The sequence below is a fragment of the Lycorma delicatula genome, chromosome 8, assembly GCF_047948215.1.
Source record: "Lycorma delicatula isolate Av1 chromosome 8, ASM4794821v1, whole genome shotgun sequence".
Lineage (NCBI taxonomy): Eukaryota > Metazoa > Arthropoda > Insecta > Hemiptera > Fulgoridae > Lycorma > Lycorma delicatula.
In genome coordinates this window covers 110,299,223-110,314,426 of record NC_134462.1, presented here as the reverse complement: position 1 = coordinate 110,314,426, position 15,204 = coordinate 110,299,223, and the positions used below count along the sequence as shown (strand labels likewise).

The 15,204-nt window shown below is 38.1% G+C and overlaps 1 protein-coding gene across 6 annotated transcripts in view; it reads right to left on the bottom strand.

Moving 5' to 3' along the window:
* Positions 1-15,204, bottom strand: part of LOC142329346 (uncharacterized) — a 310,193-nt gene that overhangs the window by 153,071 nt on the left and 141,918 nt on the right. The window lies entirely within an intron of this gene.

The window sequence follows — 15,204 nt, the reverse complement described above, 5'->3', positions numbered from 1 at the left end:
ATTTTACGTCCAAGATATTAGTCTAAATTCATATAATAGTTAACTAACTCAGGAATTAAAACAACGAACCATCCTTTGCATATATGGCTTGCTGATTGGAGTTTAGAGCACCTCGAAGTGGAAAAAATCATCTTTTCAGATGAAGCTCATTTTTTGGCTTTATGAATCGATAAACAAACAGAATTGCTTTATTCAGGATGATTACAATCAAAAAATGATTCAACAGCAATAATTATATCATAAAAAAATTCACTTTCTGATGTGGATTGTGGGCTGGTGATGTAAGTGAGCCATTTTTACTTACTTATACGAAGTGAAGAAAGTATTGTGATCGCGAAAAATTTCGTTTTTTTATTTTAACGGAAATATCTAATTTAAACTATCCCTGAATCCATTTTGACTAATTTTGGCGTGACGTCTGTATGTATGTACTTCGCATAATTCAAAAGTGGTTAGCCGTAGGATGTTGAAATTTTTGATTTAGTACTTTTGTACCATCCAGTTGTGCACCTTCCATTTTTATTGCAATCGACTGGATCAAAAAGTTAGGTTATACCAGTATAACCTTTTTTTTTTTTTTTTTTTTTTTTCTTTCTTTATCTTGTTAAGCACCCCAAGACAACCAGCCTCCGCCTGTTAAGACATAGCATGGTCGCCTTGCAGTGCCGTGGCAGCAGTCTCTGCCCACCCTATCTGCCTCCTGACGGAGGATCTCCCGCCGGGGTCCCCAAAGCCTCTTCAGGGTGAGCCAACCGCCTCAACCGGGCAGCCAACTCCCCCCTCTTCAATGGGGCTACCCTCCCCGTCCCTAGCCTACATGTAGCCGGCACGCCTTCCGCGTACCGCTACCCCCACGCGTTCCCCTCATACCTGAGGGTCCTTAATGCCATCATCGGGGAGCTCCGACTCCATCATATGGGGCCAGAACACCCTAGGCAATAAGGCTACCTCCCTGGTCCCTAATCGTCGCCACGATTCATCCCCTGCCTCCAGAATTTTTTGAGGCTTTTTTTTTTTTTTTTTTTTTTTTTTATGGTGCTCCCCCAGCACTGTATGAGCACTATATGACACAATATTACAATGAAATAACACAATTTCAACAATTATACAATTACAATAATATTTATATTTATAATTTCACACATTCCAACGATTCACAATACCATCCACACTAGTGTTACGGGGCTGAGCCCCGTATCCAGACGTCACCATACCACTGCTTGGCGCCGTTCCGCTCCATACGGCACTGTTGTCTTCAATCATTCATAACATTCACGCAGACAAAATTAATCAAAAAACCAAAAACTATCATCGTTGCGACGCCGACCATTTCTCCTCAGAGGCGTGCACGCAGCCGAGGGGGCTCCTCCTTGGCCTTCGTATCCATTATGGCGTGAGCCAGGTCCGCCATCTCTTGCCACTCCTGCCGGCTCCTGATCATCCGCCTGACCGCGTCGTCGGGTGAGAACGCCGCCAGCCTTCTCCTTGCGGCGTCCCACCGGACACAGTCGAGCCAGGTGTGTTCGACCGTATCCACTTCGTCGCAGTACCTGCACGCCGCTGATGTTCTGCGTTTAAACCTGTGCAGGTAACTGCCGAAATCTCCATGACCCGTGAGCAGCTGGGTGAGGGTGTAATTCACCTCGCCATGTCGTCGCCCCACCCAAGCTCTCACGTCCGGGATCAGGCGTCTGGTCCATTGGCCTACCTGACTCGCCGCCCATCTCTCTTGCCAACGCTCCAAGATCTGTGCCCTCGCCTCTTCCTTGGAGACCCCACCGAACCGCATACACCGTTCTTCTACCAATAAGTCGATTGGTGGGGACCCCGCGACGACACAGATCGCGTCATAGGAGACCGTTCTGTACGCACAGGTCGTGCGCAATAGCAGCCTCCTATGAATCGACTCAAGCTTCCTCCGGTACTTAGCCACCTTCATGGCCCTGCTCCACGCCGGGGCGGCATAGAGCAGTACCGAGGTCACCGTCGTCGCGATGACCTTCCACTTCTTCTCCGTCGGCCCTGCCGTATTCGCCATGAGACGGGAGATCGCTGCCAAGAGGCGTTCACCCTTCGCTACCGCTTCTTCCACATGGGGCCCGAATGAACGGTTACTGTCCACCCAGACCCCAAGGTACTTCGCTCGTCGTACCTGTTGGATATCCTGGCCATCGATAGTCAGCCTCACCTCCCTCAGAGGCCGCCTCCCAGCGAAGACAACGGCCTCGGACTTCTCCGGAGCTATCGACAGCCCGTGAGTAGACATCCACTGGTGAACCCTTCTCAGCGCCTCGTTTCCGATCCTCTCGACCTCCCTCTCGGTTGTTCCTTGGATCAGCAGGGCCAGGTCATCCGCGAAGCCGACGACCTCCACCCCCTCGGGATACTGTTGCTGCAGCACTCCGTCATAAGCTATATTCCATAGCAGGGGTCCCAAAACGGATCCTTGCGGAACCCCTGCCCGCATATGAAACTCACGCTGTCCAGCATCAGTGTCTGCGTGCACTCTCCGGTCACTCAGGTACTCCCGCAAGATATGCTGGAGCTGACCGGAGATCCCCCTCGCCCCCAACGTCTGCCCGATGACCTCCCAAGGCAGGCTGTTGAAGGCGTTGCGGACGTCGAGCAGCACTAGGGCCGGAATCCTCCTCGTTCGCCAAGTCCCGCTCGCAGCATTATCAATGAAACGCATCACCTCTCGTACTGCGTGGATCGTTGACCTCCCTTTTCTAAACCCGTACTGACGGGGGGAGAGTCCGCCCCCCGCCAATACTTCCGCCGTCAGCCGGCCATCGACAACCCTCTCATAAACCTTGCCCAGCGTGCTAAGCAAGCACACTGGCCTGAATGCTCCTGGGTCGCCGAGGGCTCGGCCCGGCTTCGGCAACAGGACCAGTCGCGCGACCTTCCAACACGCCGGAAAGACGTCCCGTACGAAGGCACTGTTCATGCAGTCCAGCACCAACAACGGGAACGCCTCAATCACCATTCGAGCCACTGCTCCCGGCACCCCATCCGGGCCCGGGCTCTTCCTGATGTTAATCCTTGCAGCGGCTCCCTGAAGCTCTGGGAGAGAGATCCGTCTGATGTCTTCCATCGGCGCCACTCGCCACTCCACCTCTATACCAGTATAACCTTTTTTTTTTTTTTTTTTTTTTTTTTTTTTTTTTTTTTTTTTTTTTTTTTTTTTTTTAATTATACCTAGTGCTCCCCTAGCACTATATTACGTACAGTATACCAACAAACCAGCAAAAACAAAATATACAAAATTACAAAATTAAAAAATTTTACACAATATGTCGCCACACATGGCCCACGTGCTCCCCAAGCACTGTCCTGTTCACAGTATATACAAAATTTCACAACAAACACAATATTAACACACCATACCCCAATATAACATACATCCGTAGCATACTCCTCACGCCGCCCTGTGGTCCACAAGGGCGCGCGTGGGGAGTAAAACCCATATACCCCAATCACACCAAAGAAACAAGCAGAAAAAATAACAATCAAACAAATAAACTAATTAGAAATTGACGCCGACCAATATCAGAGACGCGCTCGCAGCCGAGGGGGTTCCTCGTTGGCCTTCGAGTCCAAGATGGCGTGAGCCAGGCCTACCATCTCCTGCCAATGTTCCCTGGATCTGACCATCCGCCCGATGACATCGTCGGGTGAGAACGCCGTCACACGCCTCCTCTCGACGTCCCACCGGACACAGTCGAACCAAGTGTGTTCGACCGTGTCCACTTCGTCACAGTACCTGCACATCGCCGATCTTCTGCGTTTGAACCTGTGCAGGTAACTGCCGAAATCGCCGTGGCCCGTGAGCAGCTGGGTGAGGAAGTAGTTCACTTCACCATGTCGCCGCCCCACCCATGCTCTCACGTCCGGTATCAGGCGTCTGGTCCATTGGCCCACCTGGCTCGCCGACCATCTCTCCTGCCATCGATCCAGGATCTGCGCCCTCGCCTCTTCTTTGGAGACCCCACCGAATCGCAGACATCTCTCCTCCACCAATAAGTCAATCGGTGGGGACCCCGCGACGACACAGATCGCGTCGTAGGAGACTGTTCGATACGCACAAGATGTGCGCAGGAGCAGCCTCCTATGGATCGACTCCAGCTTCCGACGATATTTCTCCACGCCGACTGCCCTGCTCCATGCAGGGGCCGCGTAGAGCAATACGGAGGTCACCGTCGTCGCGATGACCTTCCTCCTCTTCTCTGTTGGCCCTGCTGTGTTAGCCATGAGGCGAGAGATCGCCGCTAAGAGGCGTTCACCCTTCAAATACCAGTATAACCTAACCAAACATAACCTTACGCTCGCTAACTTCGTCTAATTAACGTTAAATATACAAAATATATATATATATATATATATATATATATATATAGTATTACCTACTTAGTAAGCTAGTAGACAGCTTCATTGTTTCTTGACTATATGATGGAGTTGCTCAAAACAGCTTATAACAACGCTACTGCCATTACAGATTCTGATGAAGAATAATGAGGTAATTTCATTCTTCCGACTTTTGAAACTTGTATTTTATAACTTGTATTATCTTTATATATATATTTCTTGTGTGCGTGTGTATGTCATTGAACTCCTCCTAAACGGCTGGACCGATTTTTATGAAATTTTTTGTGTGTGTTCAAGGGGATTCGAGAATGGTTTAGATTCACAATTTGATCCGATAGAAAATGTTTTTTTAATTTATTTATGTATTGTTGTTGATCTTGGGTGGTTAACGTTCACAATTTTATCCGGTAGGCAGCGCTGCGATCGCGTTTTAGAATTTTTTTTAATTTTTGGCATACAGTCAGACCCGGTTGGTGCTGCGATCGGATTCTAGGAAATTTTTTTATTTTGTTGCTTTTTCACATATCAGTTACTTGAGTCGTAGCTTATTGTTGTTATTACATTAAAATTCGTATTTTTAACGAACTATTATGTTTAGATAGTAGTTTGAATTAAATCCGATAGGTAGTGCTGTTGTGACAAATGGATTAATTACATTCTGACTTTTATAAAGTGAAAGGTTAAATTTTATGAAGTTTCGTAATGTTTTGTAAGTATCTTAATGTTCAGTATTAATTGTAATGATTTTGCAGCCACAACCCTTTTCGTTAAAAAATTATTTTTCACCCAATAATGTGATTAGAGAGTGGTGATCCGATAGGTAGTACTGTTGTTTTGCCATTTGGATTTATTTACATTCTTACTTTTATAATGTGAAAGGTTAAATTTTGTGCGAAATCCCTAATGTCCAGTTTTTAAGGTTTTATGAAACTTTCAATTGTGTTCATTTAATCTGTATGTATACTGAAATCTAACAATAGCGAAGCACTGCCGATTCTGCTAGAATTGCGCGCTTATTGAGAATATTATTTATTGAAATAACCTTTTTAAAGTGTAATTAAAAAATATACATTGTGAAAATTTGTAAGGTGCAATATTGAATGAGTATTTTACATGACATTTCATGAATTTAATGGTGTATACACGTGCAATCAATAACAATCAATTTAACCTACAAATTTAAATTATCAGTTCTCATTTGATTCTATGCAACTTATGAAGTATTGAACGGCTCTTTGAAAATAAAAATGTAAGTTTGAAAAATAAATTATAACATTTATAAAATTAAAATATAAGTTATAATAATTATAGTTTAAAGTATATTTAAAAAATTGAAGTTATAATTTTTGTAGCTGATTAATTTTATACAATTTTTTCTAAAATTGTTTTTAATTTACAATTATCTAAAATTTGGTAAAATAAATGTTAAAATAAAGAATGAGAAAATAAATAAACAATGAGAAACGTGATAAAAATTTTTACTAAAATTTTAACTACGTTGCTTTTTTACAATACTTTAAATTTTTTTATTAATCTATTAATTAAGCTATCACATGGTTATGAAACTTCAAAATTATTAAATAAAAAAAAAATGTAGGAGGCACTTTTTTAGAATTATCTTAAGTGAAAATTAGCAGTAATGTGGATGAAAATTTATTAATTACATTAATTATTAATTTTACGACGTTTTGATTTTTTTAATTCAATTTTCATCAGACATCTCAATATTCAGTGAAAACAAATATTAACCATACTACACAATTAATCAGTAAACCCATTACAATAATACAACAATCACAAACTGATAAAAGTTACTTATATTTATGTGTTGTGCATTTATTACAGAACAATGCCACGTCAGGACAACGTCTGTCGGGTCCTCTAGTATAACATATTTTTCAACATACTTCAATTTGAAAAAGATTAAGGTTGAGAACTTTCAGGCTCAAAATTACGAAATTTTATTTTTTTTAGAATTTTTAAAAAATCTTTTGGGTATTTTCAGCTTAATAGAAGAATTTATGGTTGAGATTCGGGGGCTCTTTACTTATGTCTTCATAAAAATTTACTTTGTCTTTTAAGTGTAACGTGTTGTAAACTTCCCTAATATTGGAGCCCTTCCATCGATTCCAGTATTTTCAAATTTTATGTTCGGTTTCAGAAATGTTGATCGGCCGGTAATAAGAATTAGGAATTCTTCATAGTTGGCGGCAGTATCCTTTATATTTTTCCACCAACACTGAATTATAAATATTCATTTTTGTTTTGTAGTACTTAAAACCTCATTATTCTCAATACGGATGAAAGTATGAAGCTAGTAATATTTAAATCACCTGCCGGCTTCCGTGGCGGTAGTGGTAGCGTCTCGGCCTTTCAACCGGAGGTCCCGGGTTCGAATCCCGGTCAGGCATGGCATTTTCACCCACGCTACAAGTCATTCATCTCATCCTCTGAAGCATGCCTAACGGTGGACCCGGAAGTTAAATAAAAAAAAAAATAATAATAATAAAAAAATATTTAAATCATCTGATTTATTTATTACTTACTGCCATGTTAAAAGTTTCCCCTTCGCAGATTGTTTTTTTTTTTGTTCCACAACTACTTTATTCATAATCGCTTCCTATAGGAGAACCATAAGTAAATTGTATAATAATAGTAATCACATGATACGGGGTTCATAATGAACTCCCATTATAATTCAATCAATTCTTAAGATTAAAAAAAAAACTAAAGTTATAAAAAATTAAAGTTCTTCAGTACAAGAATATATCCGTATTCACCTCGTGGTTCACAAAAATGAACAATACTCAAATAAATAAGAATAAAAAGTATGTACACACAACTGTATATATATATATACAGTTGTGTGTACATATTGTACAGTTATACATATATATATATATATATATATATATATATAAGTAAACTATGTATAAGCTCAACAAATGCTGTTAGTGAGCCGATAGAAACGTAACAATGTAACGAGTAACAATTAAAAAATACTAAAAAAGTAAATAAAAATAATAATAATAGTATCGGGGATAATAATTGCAATCTGTCATCCTTCGGACATCTTAGCTGTTATCATGCTGATTGATTGCTAGGTGGTTGACATGATTTTCTAAAGGTCGTTGGTATTTAATACTGTACTATTTCACAACGTCACGTACAGACGGAAGCTTTAGGTATTTGTGAATCTCATCGTTCAGTGTGAACCATGGCGCCTCCGCAGTTGACCTCGTTACCTTGTTTTGGAAGCGTTATATGACGTCGACGTTACTGTTACTTATTTTTCCCCACAACTCCACACCATAAGTCCAGATTGGTCGTAGGATAACCTTGTATATCACAATTTTACTACACAATGTGTGGTGTGAGTTTTGCCCAAGTAACTAATGCAGTTCCCTATATTTCACGTACAGTTGTTTTTTCTCCTTCGTGATATTTCCAGGTCAAATCCGGATCTAAATGCAGTCCAAGGTACCGTAAACGCTCTGATGTGGGATCAAAACACCGTCAAGGTTCACAGTGTGACAGTCGCCTCTTCTCATGGAGAATATGATGATGTCAATTTATTCTAATTTTTATCTTCCATTTCTTTAACCATGTTCATATTGTTTTAACGCCGATTTCAGTCCCCTCGAGGTTAGTTCAGGATCTTTGTCGACGGCAAGGATAGCTGTGTCATGTACAAATGAGGTGACGGTGCAATTTTCCAGGGTAAAATATTTTTCGCAGTGAATATTCAGTACCGCACAGTACCCGGCACCATCTGTCAATAAATTTACAGTATTATTTTTTAATATGCTGCTATTTTTTATCTTGTAAACAAGAAAATCTATGAAGAACTTTAAATCGGGAATTTATCTTCGATTTTTGAGGGTATTAATAATTCCCTATTGGTATGTTAAAAAACGTCATTTTTAATAGGCGGCAAGTTTCATTTAATAATAAAAATCCCTTTCGGCACACTGGAAGGCGAGGGTAGATTTCACCGGTACTAAATAGAGGATGAAAACAATTTCCACCTTAAAGTTAATAAAAGATTCAAATTTTCACAATACGACAATGATTGCATGTGAAAAAAAAGTTTCACATGTTTAACATTCGACAAGCCCCATCTTCTTACAATTCCAGCAATATTTTGGCCATCCAAAATATTGCCGGTAAGGGTGGTGATATCAAAAAATGTTTCAGATTAAAGTTTCAGGTAATTTTTAGAAGAGTAATTATCACTTTTACCGATTCGATATTGTGTCTCTTAAGGGAGGTATGATTTTTTTGTCTTCGAACGCCACTTTTTCATCCGCTGGGCTAATGATTTTTTTTTTATCCCGTTCCCTTAGACCCGGACCCGCCGCGGAAGCACACTCGGTCCTAGGAGTGCCATTGCCTCTAACCTGCCGGGCGACCATGCCGGAGCCGGCTATGCCGTCCCCGGCAAGGATACCAACCGGTCAGCCGGGACTAGGTCTTCTCAATTGCCTGCCTCAAATCAGGGGTCCCCTAATCTAGTCTCGGTCTTTATTTTCTTGCTTCAAATCAGAAGTACCCCAAACAGGGGACCTTCGATCGGGACTCGGTCTTTACACCTTCCCTTCCTGCTCACCCCAGGAGTCCCTGTTCACTCATTGGATGGTTGGTGATATCAAAAACTCTACCTAGATAAGTTTTAGGCCCTTATCCAAAGAATAGTAGGAACTTTAAACGAATTCGATATTTTATTTAATAAGAAAATTATAGCGATATTTTATTTTTTTCGAAAATTCCCCCCTCCATTTCCATCGCTATGGTCCGATATTACCTATTAACGAACTCGACCGAGATTTTTTTGTCTTTATATTTCATTTATTAATTTGAAAGTGATTGGCGTAAAATTACGGCAGTTATCATGTCCACAAGAAAGTGAAATAAATAGATTTATACATTTTAGAACTGACGGAGGTTTTGGGGTCTGGGGGATGTGAAACGTGAAGATATGTCGAAATTTTCCGGAAGTCGATTCATGATACCCGTTACAATAGGTAGCTTTCTTATGAAATCTTTTCTTTTACATGTTTTGCCTCCGGGAATTACCGTTCAGGTATAACTTCAGACGATCAATGAAGATGATATTTATGAGTGTAAATGAAGTGTAGTCTTGTACAGTCTCAGTTCGACCATACCTGAGATGTGTGATTAATTCAAACCCAACCACCAAAGAACACCGGTATCCACGTTTTAGTATTCAAATCCATAGTAAAGTAACTGACTTTACTAGGACTTGAATGCTGGAAATATCGACTTCCAAATCAGCTGATTTGGGAAGACGCGTTCACCACTTGACCAACCCGGTGGGTTTCATCATTATATATTCTGGGATCATACTTTATAATACCCCGAAACGACTTACCAAGTCTGCAGAAGACATTTCATGTATATTTCTGTTAAACTAATAATTCTTATTCCTGCTAAATTTATGTATAGCAGGTGAACCAAAACCTCCTTAAAGAAATAAATGAGGGGATAATGACAAATAATGTTTACGAATCGCTATTCTAAACATATTTTTTGTTATCCTGTTTAAATGGTACATAATTATTTAATTTTTGTATCCAATCTTAATAACGTTTTGATTTTTTGTATAAAATCCTACAACGGAGCTAATTCAAACTTATTAATTGTATATTATTGTAAAACTTATTAATTGTATATTTATAATTGTAGTCATAATATTAATACTAAGATTATTTAGCATTATTTTACAATGTAGCAGATATAACAATATTCATTTTACTCCAATTAATACAGTATAAGAAGCATAAAAATGTACAACAATATAAATATAATTTACATCTTCTTCATATTCTTGTATCTTCTTGGTGTTACTAGATATATAATTTTAATATATGGTTTCCGGTGTTCATTTATTATGTCCAATTTTTTTTTATTCTTTCGTCGTTTTTCTAAGATAGCTAAAATTTTAATTGATCTCAATATCTAACAATTAAGTGATTGTAAGAATTTTTAAATTCCCTTTTTATAAATATTATATAAAGTGGTTCACACCTGCGCACAGGTTATCCTTTGTTTTCTAATTATATGTATATGTTTTGTTTGTTTGTCATTTGTGTTTCCCCACCTGGAGCCGAACCAACAATTAAACATAAAAACAGCTCCAGGGGGGCGCCATCGCCTCAAACTACCTTGTCAGGAACTAAGGTTCCCCCAGGTAGCCGGGACTTAACCCACCGGGTGGGTCTAGTGGCGAACGCGTCTTCCCAAATCAGCTGATTTGGAAGTCGAGAGTTCCAGCGTTCAAGTCCTAGTAAAGCCAGCTATTTTTACACGGACTTGAATACTAGATCGTGGATACCGGTGTTCTTTGGTGGTTGGGTTTCAATTAACCACACATCTCAGGTATGGTCGAACTGAGAATGTACAAGACTACTCTTCATTCACACTCATACATAGCATCCTCATTCATCCTCTGAAGTATTATATAAACGGTAGTTACCGGAGGCTAAACAGGAAAAAAAACAAAAAAGAAAAGAAAGTCGGGACTCGGTCTTTCAATAATCCGCCATGCCGCTAATGAGAGGACCCCAAAGGGATCCCCTTACCTGGACTCCGGTCTTTACGCCTTGCCTGTAATGAGGAACCCCTCGGAGGGATCACCCACCGGGACTACGGTCTTATACTCCCACCATGTAGAACCCCAGGGAGTCCCTATTCAATCATCTAAGGTGGGATACCTAAGCATCCCACCACTCCTGAACAGGGTTGTTCCAGCTCACCCTGACTTCCTTGCAGATTATATATTGTAATTATTTTTTTTGTACAAGGGAAATAAAGGTTTATTCAAAACGTAGGTGTGTTATTATTTTTTTTAAATATAAATCATATGAAATAATCTTAAGGTAAATACATGAAGATTACTCAGCATAAAAAATAAATACAATTATTTCTTAATTTAGAAGGCGTTAATGAAAATTAATAAGCACATTTTTATGTATTTTTTTATTTTTAAGCATTACTTAAAGAGGATGTAAAGAATTCTATCTTACTTTACAAATTTTTTAATTACTATTACTAAAATTTGTTGCGAGAGTAATATTGTTTCTGTAAAAGAAAATATTTTATTTGCATTTTAAATAAATTGGTGGGAGGATTTTTAAATGGTTTAATAATAATTTATTAAAAATAGCAGTGGAAGCGTAGTAGTCCTTTCTCGTAAGCCAAAGTATTGTGATGAATTCTGTCCAGTTCCATTGACTTCTTTGATAGAAGAGAATATTAATTTTTTTTTTTTTAAGGATAAGTGATCATTCTTTCTATCAAAGAATTTAAATTCATAAATATAAACATAAGGATAAGTTCAGATTTTTAATTTTGAAAATATCCTTTTAGATCATAAAATTACTTATAATGATTGTCTAACAATAGAAGTGCGCAATTTCTAATTTAAGTTTCTGTAAATAGCTCTTAAAGATGCTTTTAGTTATTATTGAACTCTTTTCTTGTTCGTAAAATTTGATAGCTGTTTTAGAATACTATGAATAAACAAATTAGCGTATATAATCTTTCAAATACGCAAACTTTCGTTTGACAAAAAGGAATTTTTCATTCATGTATTGATAATGAACGGAATGTTAATTCGAGGTCAGTTAATAGAAACGCTTTGAAAATATTTTTCTTTAACGTTTATAATTTTTTTTGAGATCAGTGATTTGGATAGGTTTTTAGAATAACAAATCAACTAAAATAAACCGTGCCTGATGATCTGTGTGCTAATTGTGTTTTCAGAAGTATTTCCAAGCAAACGAATTGTTTATCTGAATGATTTCCGTGTGAAAAAGCGTAGAATATAGCTTTGATAAAAATCCATGAGTCAGTTATTTCTTAACGGTAAAAACAAACAAAATTATGAACGAATTTTAAGTTAATTTTTAAAATTTTATTTTATTTTATCTCATAAATTTTTCGATAAGAAAATATGTGTATAATTGCTAAAACTTTTACTGAATTACGAGTAATAATAAACCTTAAATAAATATGACCTTGAATTAATTTTTTTTCTAGTGTGTATATATATATATATATATATATATTCATAAGTTATTAAATGATAAATGATAAATAACAGCCTTTAACCTGTAAATATACTGTAGGGAAAAAATTTTAAAAAAATATATTTTTTGTTGTTTATATTATTTTTGTATCGGTATTATTAACCAGTGGAAGTACTTGCACTTCGTCCGAACAAGTACTGAATTTTTTCCCTACACCGTATCTCTTTATCCTTTCCCGGAAAAAAAATTGTTTATGTAAATCAATAGTGAAATCAATTAGAAATTAGAATTTTTAATGCAATATATGAATATCTCTCTAATTTTGTATTTATAATATTATGTTTTCCTTTAAAAACGTACACCAATTTTGGGAAAAATTATTGAAGATTTTTGAAAAACAAACTGAAAATACGAAACCCTTTTATTTAATACATACTGACTCTGTAGAGGAAGATACTCTCTCCATGAGGCAGTTTCGGTCGCCACGCCACCCCCTCTGTACCTAGCCCTTATGGGCTATATCGGAGGTCATCTTCAGAACCTCGGCAAAAGACATCTCTCAGCTTTGTCCTTTCTTCACTCAGGATGCCACCGATGCGAATACCACATGTGATATTTCCATCGGTGTACTACTAGGAAATGAACTCAAAGCAAAGCACATCTATGTCGAGTCTTTAAAAAGACTGAGTGACACAAGGAACTAAAATTAAAAACGCAACTACCTACCTGACAGGTTAGAAGTTGAGTTCAACACGCAACCGTAACATAATACAAAACAAGAAATAAAAATAGAATTAAAAATAAAACTAAATAAACAAAACACTACAAAAACATCAAACCTTATAACACAAGAACAACAAAACCAAGACACAGGAAAGACCAGACGGAACCCTAAATTCCTTCAGCAATCCGTTCTCTTGCTAGATACACGATGAAATTTTCAATGATTATCCATTCGGGCCGGTTTTTTCAATCCTCACGAAGATCTAATATTGAGCTGATAAACAGTCTGCGTGCGCAAATTTCGTATTTTGCGCATTCGTAAATTACATGGTATGCGTCATCTAGTTATCCACAATCTAGACATACACCTGAATCCACCAGGCCAAATCGCTGGAGTCTGTCTCGGAAGGTGCCATAACCAGAAAGAAATTGCGTCACATAATTGTAAGGTTGAACCCAAAGGATTGGAACCCAAAGGGATGAGGCAGAGGATCCACCCTCTGCCTCATCCCATCTTTTCTTTCTTTCCTGTTTAGCCTCCAGTAACTACCGTTCAGATAATACTTCAGAGAGTGAATGAGGATGATATGTATGAGTGTAAATGAAGTGTTGTCTTGTACATTCTCAGTTCGACCGTTCCTGAGATGTGTGGTTAATTGAAACCCAACCACCAACGAACACCGGTATCCACGATCTAGTATTCAAATCCGTGTAAAAATAGTTGGTTTTACTAGGATTTGAACGCTGGAACTCTCGACTTCCAAATCGGCTGATTTGGGAAGACGCGTTCACCACTAGACACACCCGGTGGGTGTGCCTCATCCCATCTGGCCTACCATAAAGCATTGCCATGCCGTTCTATCTCTTGAATTTTCTCTGGAGTCTATTCACCTGACTTCTTAGCAACATATCGCTGCTGCTTTTCTAACGCAATTAAATCTATCGGTTTCACGTCTGCAAACACCAAGATTGCCTCCCGTGAAGTAGTACAGTAACCTCCCGTTACCATTAATAATATAAGACGTTATAAGCCTATACGCCCAAACAGGTTCATCTGAATAATATTATAATAAAAAAGTAAAGTGTTAAACTTTCCCGCCTTTGCCTTTGCCTTTGACAGATTTTTATTTTTAATACGCCACAGGGTTTTTAAATATTAAAGACTTACTTATATTTACAGTACATAGTATAATAATAATTAGACAATGGCTATTACAGCTATTACATACCATTTATTAGACTTCAATTATTGAAGTTAGATAAATAGGAAGAGTTTTTATGTGAAACCTTTGGTGTTAGAAGAAGGCGCAGGGATCGCGCTTCCGCGAATCGGTTAATTTGACAGTTGAGAATTGTAGGTTATGATAGGTGGTCGTGGTTTGAGAAAGCCATACGAAAGCTATCTAGATGGGAAAGTAAAACTGATGATTCTTTATTAACCACCCCAAACAGCGAAACTGGATATTTATAGGTTTCCTAACTCACAAACTTTTTAAAAATGTATCCTAAATTTTTAATTTTCAGGCTAAAGGTCTATTGCTGCTGCACCAGCGTAGATAAAGAGAAAATATAAAGATCAGCTAAAATTTTGGGCATCCGGGTTTTTGAAAATGTTGATATTTTCCTTAGTTCAAAAATAAAAAAAGTCATAAAAATTTCTACATGTATGTAAGTACATACGTTTGTTGCCTCAAAACTGTGTGTAGTTACTATCTCCGAACTGGTTCAACATAAATTCTTCGAAAATGGCTCAAAATACTTAAAAAAAAACAGAATTAAATAGAATTCAAAAACGGGGAGAAGTAATTAACGCCATTTTTAATTTTTGATTTTTTGTGTGAAAATTCAGCTTAATACGATTTAGTTATTTAAAATTCCAAAATTTTAAGTCAATCAGAATTAGGGATGGGAGGTTCAACATTATTTTTAAATATTTTTCAACTCATCTCGTAAAGCTGTAGATCAAAAAAGTTCAACATTTTTTAGAAATATATTTCTTTATTACTCATTTGGCCTTATTTTTGATCGTATCATACGAGTGGCCATCATTTTACCCATATTT